We start from the raw sequence: 6,448 nt of genomic DNA on the forward strand, positions 1-6,448 counted from the left end.
GTGCAGGTCATTGCAATTTCCGGAACTAGAGTCGCTTCCTGATCAGTGGGTTATTTAGAGTTCCTGGAAGTAGGTCAGGGACAGCCGGCTCAGGAATTCTATGCCTCTTGTAATGGATACACATGCCATCACCTACCCCATTAAGAGCCTTTTACTTGGTCAGTCCTAGAACTGTTTTCACCATTTTAAATCTGGTGAGATATATATATATACATAAATATATATAGTGCATGGATTTAAAAAAACAGGCACCTACCCCTTCTCAAGCTTAATCTTCATAGACACCTTTACATCCTTTTTCTCAATGTATTGATGACGGTGTTGACACTGAGGGTGATGATTACACAGAAGAGAATAAGGACTCTGCCTGATCTTGGCAATGGAAGTGTGTTGTTGGAGAGAGATCTTTGTCTCTAATCTGCTCTATTGCTATCTATTATCTGTCTTATCTATCTATCATCTATCATTTATCTATCATCTATCTAACATCATCATTATCAATCTACCATTATTTATCACCTCTCAACCACTATCTATATATTTATCATCTACCTACCATTGTCGTCCATCAATCATTGTCTACTGCCTACCATCTATCAATCATCTATCATGTTGTGGTAGCACAGGAGACACACACGGTAGGGAAATATAAACATTAAAGGTTTTCTTTCCTCTAGCAGCTGTTATAATGAAAGGTCAAGTTACCACATGCCAGCGTACCTATAGGCGATGAGGGTTAGAAGAAGGGGCACAAGGATGGTAAATGTTGTGAAGACAAAAGCCCCAAAGGCCGTAGTGTTCACACAGGAGGACAGTGTCTGGGTCGAGGGCATCCACGTAAGAGCACGGCCAAACATATGGGCACGTGGGGCCAAGTAGTGCAGTGTTTTGCAGCCTGCAGCATAGTTGTCTTGACAGCCACTAGGATTCACCTCCCCCTTCCCATTGCCCAGGAAATATAGTGCGGGATGGCAAGCCCAGACAGATGTGGTCTTACCTGCACCCCAGATGCGATTATACAACAATGGAAGGGTGGAGCCTATGGTGAAACTCACATCTGGCAATGAAAAGGTGACTCCCAGAAACCATGTTGATATGAGGAGTAGAAAATCTAGAGATGAAAGCAAGAAAATATTCATACTTCTCAGGAGGAAACAGGTAAAAGTAGGAAAATCACAAAGGGAATTAGCTCTTGAACCGAAATAGCCATAGAAACTTAGGAGGATATAGCTTTCTAAAGGTCTGGTATTGTTCCTTTTCATTTCTTGTAGCCTTGCTTTCCCTCTTGGAGGAAGACAAGTGTCTGTGACAAGGACATAACTGAAGAGTCCAAAATGGAATGACCCTGGGGGAGAAGTGGTTATCTGCCTAGAATATCAGCAAAGGCACATCAAGCAATTGTGATATCTGAGATGCATAACATTTTGGGGAGGTGATTCTTTGGATAATATGGACATTTTAGCAATATTTTTTTTTCCAATTCACGAACATGGAATGTTTTTCCATTTCTTTGTGTCATCTTCATTTTCTTACATCAAAGTTTATAGTTTTCAGACTACAGATCTTTTACCTAAAGAGGCCAGGTTTATTCCTACTTATCTTATTATTTTTGGTGTAACTGTAAATGGGATTGTTTTCTTAATTTCTCTTTCAGCTGTCACTGTGGCTTTGGTTAGCATTTCTCTAAATGATGAGTGATGTTGAGCATCTTTTCTTAAGGATTTAATTAATTAATTAATTAATTTGAGAGACAGAGAGAGAGAGCGCACGCGCGCACAAGCAGGGGAAAAGGCAGAGGGAGAGGGAGAAGCAGGCTTCCTGCTGAGCAGGCTGCCAGATGCGGGGCTGGATCCCAGGACCCTGACCTGAGCCAAAGGCAGATGCTTGACTGATTGAGCCACCCAGGTACCCCATTGTGACATTTTAAATAATGTTGAGCATCTTTTCATGTGTCTGTCAGCCATCCATATGTCTTATTTGGACAAATGCCTGTTCATGTCTTTTAAGTTGGACTATTTGATTTGGGGGAATTGAGTTGCCTAAGTTCTTTATGTATTTTGGATAGTAACCCTTTATTGAATATATCATTTGCAAATATCTTCTCCCATTCAGTAGGTTGCTGTCTGTTTTGTTGATTCTTTCCTTTGCTGTGCAGAAGCTTTTTAGTGCGATGTAGTCCCAAAGGTTTACTTTTTCCCTTTTATTTCCTTTGCCTCAGGAGATATATCTAGAAACATTTTGCTATGGGCACTGTCATAGATGTTACTGCCTGTACGATCTTCTAGGATTTTTGTGATGTTGGGCCTCACGTTTAGGTCCTCAATCTCATTTTGAGTTTACTTTTGTGTATGGCTTAAGAAAGCGGTCCAGTTTCATTCTTTTGCATGTAGCTGTCCAGTTCTCCCCACACCATTTGTTGAAGAGATTTGTCTTTTTCCCATCGCATGTTCTTGCTTTCCTTGTCAAAGATTAATTTGATCATATAATTGTGGGTTTATTTCTGGGCTTTCTATTCTGTTCCATTGATCCATGTGTCTATTTTTGCACCAGCACCATGCTGTTTTGATTACTAATGCTTTGTAGAGTAAGTTGAAATCTGGAATTGTGTTACCTCCAGTTTTTTTTTTTCTTTTTAAAGATTGCTTCAGCTATTTTTGCTCTTTGTGGTTCCATACAAGTTTAAAATTGCTTTTTCTCATTCTGTGAAAAATATTTTTTTTAAAGATTTTATTTATTTATTCAACAGAGATAGAGACAGCCAGCTAGAGAGGGAACACAAGCAGGGGGAGTGGGAGAGGAAGAAGCAGGCTCATAGCGGAGCGCCGGGATCACGCCCTGAGCCGAAGGCAGACGCTTAACCGCTGTGCCACCCAGGCGCCCCTCTGTGAAAAATATTGTTCGTTTTGATAGGGATTGCATTAAACGCAGATTGATTTGGGTAGTGTGGACATTTTAACAACATTTGTTTTTCCAATCCATGAACGTGGAATTTTTTTCCGTTTGTTTGTGTCATCTTCAATTTCTTTCATCCTGTTTTTTAAATAGTTTTCAGAGTACAGGTCTTTCATCTCCTTGGTTAAGTTTCCTCCTAGGTATCTTGTGGGATTTGGTGCAATTGTAAATGGGATTGTTTCCTTAATTTCTCTTCCTGCTGCTTTATCATTAGTGCATAGAAATGCAACAGATTTCTGTACATTGATTTTGTATTCTGCAACCCTTCTGAATTTATTTATCAGTTCTCTATATAAGATCCTGTCATCTGCAAATAATGTAAGTTTTACTGCTTCCTCACCAGTTTGGATGCCTTGTTTTCCTTTTTGTTGTCTGATTGCTGTGGCTAGATCTTTCAGTGCTATGTTACATAAAAGTGGCGAGAGTGGACATCTTTGTCTTGTTCCTGACCTTGGGAGAAAACTGCCCATTTTCCCCCATTGAGTATGATGTTAGCTGTAGGTTTTTCATCTGTGGCCTTTGTTATTTTGAGGTACATTCCCTTCAGACCTACTTTGTTGAGAGCTTTATCATGACAGATATTGTACTTTGTCAAATGCCTTGTCTTCGTGTTGAAAGGACCACGTGGTTTTTATTCTTTCCCTCGTTGATGTGACGTATCATGTTGATTGATTTGTGAATATTGAGCCACCCTTGCATCTCAGGAATAAATCGCACTTGACTGTGGCGAATGACTTTTTAAATATACTGCTGGATTTGGTTTGCTTATATTTTGTTGAGGATTTTTGCATCTATATGCATCAGAGATATTGGCTGTGGTTCTCTTTTTGGATAGTGTTGTTATCTGGTTCTGGTATCAGGGTAATGCTGGCCTCGTAGAATGAATTTGGAAGACTCCCTTCCTCTACTGTTATTGGGAATAGGTTGAGAGAATAAGTATTAGGTCTTCTTTAAATGTTTGGTAGAAGTCATCTGTGAAGTCATCTGGACTTTTGTTTTTCGGGAGTGTTTTGATTACTGATTTAATTTATTTAATAAATTTAATTTATTCACTGGTACTCAGTCTGCTCAAATTTTCTCTTTCTTCCTGTTTCAGTTTTTCTCCCCTCTCTGTGCCCGTGGCATCCCTCCCTCCCACAGGCAGTCCTGTGGGTCTGGTTAGCTCTCAACTGTGTCTCTGCCCTCTCCTACCCTCTTTGATTCAGCTTCGTCTCCACATTTCGTTGTCGAGTTTGTTCCACCAGTCTTCAGGTCCTTTTCTGGCTTATTTACACTGATGTAAGTGTTATCTAGTTGTATCTGTGGGACAAGGTGAGCTTAAGGTCCTCCTTCCCTGGAATCTTCCCAGAAGTCTAATGATCAACTTCAATAAACAATTTATTTTTGTCAACTTGACTTTATAGGATCTATAGGATCTAGCTATCAAATGTCAACCTAGTAAGCTAATAAGTGACCAGGCAAGACCTTAGTAAGCAGGCAATGGGATAATTTTTGATATAGCCTTCTAATTTTCATCTGTTTTTCTCCCCCTTTATGTTAGCATTTGTCCTGGTGAGATGAGAGTGAACAGCCTGTGGCACCCCAGTGACCCCAAGTTGTATTCTATCCCAGCCTCAGTTGTGTTGCTATACCTTACATTGCTGGTGTGCGTTCTTGCCTTTGGTGTGTGTTGTTTTCCTCACATCTATCAAAGTTGAAGGGAAGGAAATCATATCAACAATAAATAAACACCACTGCCTGGAGCCCAGCTACAGCTGACATTCCATCCCTGATGGTACACAGTTTATGATCTGTGCTAATTCACATTCTTCTTAAATAAAACACTCCATTAATCAGAATCCTACAGAGAGAAATTAATATCACTTGTCCTTAAATGGTCTTATTCTTGTGCCCTGTGGTCTACAGTGGTTTTACAATTAAAATGTTTTCCATGGGTTTCTTATCCTTGAGGGTGAGTATGGAGTCAGAGCCCATATTTCTGCCAGAAGTTACTTTGAAAGTCACATACGGCTAGTATGTTTCTTCTCTCATGTGTGTTGAAGGAAAACCAGAAAGTTGAGAACTGCTGCTTTAGAAATAATTTCCTGTGATTAAATCGTTTTATAGCAATCATGTTTTCCCAACGAGTTCATAATATTTCACATGAAAGCTTTAAAATCTGATAGAGCCAAGTAGATCGGCAGAGGCAAAAAATTCTGCTACAAATCTGTTGCCTAAGCATGAAGAATAGTGGAGCATGGTGCAGTGTTTTCCCAGGTTTCGGTGACTGAGTGAATTGTGCTAGTACTGGATCACTGTTGAATTCTCCAGTAAAGGAGAGAAAATAAAATATAAGTATGTAACTAGTTAATAATATTGTATATTTAAGTATTTGTTATTTAATTTTAATATATATTAAAGTGAGCTCCAATTATACAGGCCAAGCCCCTGACAGTGGTTATTCCTGATGAGCATTGGATGAGAACACAAGCGACGGTGACGTTTGGACAGAGATAGGCTTAATCTGAATGAGATCATACGAGATTTGGACTCTCATGAGATTTGGAATGAGATCTGAAGAAATTTGGCTAGAAGTCTCACAAGGTGTGTTGAGATCTAACAGGATTTGGACGGAGATGTGGTGAGGTTTGGACTGAGATCTGGTAGGTTTGGAAGAGATCTCATGAGATTTGGACTGATAGCTGCTGAGATTCAAATGAGATCTCACAAGATTTGGATGAATTTTCTTGAGGTTTGTACAGAGATTGGCGAGATTTGGATGCGATCTCATGAGATTTGGACTGTGATCTCACGAGATTTCGCTAAAAATCTCTTGAGATGTGTGGGCAATCTCAGGAGAGTTGGACCCAATTCTCAGGAAATTTGGGCAGAAATCTTGTGAGATGTTCCTGAGATCTCAAGAGATTTGGACAGAGTTCTCAGGAGATTTGGGTAGAAATCTCGGGAGATGTGCGTGAGTTTTCATTAGATTTGGACTGAGATCTGGTGAGATTTGTATGAGATTCAGTGAGGTTTGGACTGAGTTCTCACGAGATTTGGATTTCGACCTGGCAAGATTTGGACTAAGATCTCACGAGATTTGGGCAGAAATCTCACTAGATGTGCGTGAGTTCTCACAAGATTTGGATGTAGATCTGGCGTGATTTGGATGAGATCTCATGAGATTTGGTCTGAGTTCTCACCCTCTTTGGACTGAGATCTCATGAGATTTGGACTGAGGTCTCTTGAGATTTGGTTAGAAATCTCATGAGATATGTGTGAGATCTCATGAGATTTGTACTGAAATCTGGCAAGATTTGGATGAGATCTCATGAGATCTCGAGATTTGGACAGAGATTGGCTTGATCTGAATGAGATCAGATGATATTTGGACTGAGAACTCACGAGATTTTTCCTTAACGCATGCTGAATAAATAAATAAATAAACAAACAAAAAAATAAATAAATAAAAATAAATCTACCCTGTAACTCTCGGATGGGCATGAAGGAGGGCACC

Source organism: Ailuropoda melanoleuca, chromosome 5 (assembly GCF_002007445.2).
Source record: "Ailuropoda melanoleuca isolate Jingjing chromosome 5, ASM200744v2, whole genome shotgun sequence".
Classification (NCBI taxonomy): Eukaryota; Metazoa; Chordata; class Mammalia; order Carnivora; family Ursidae; genus Ailuropoda; species Ailuropoda melanoleuca.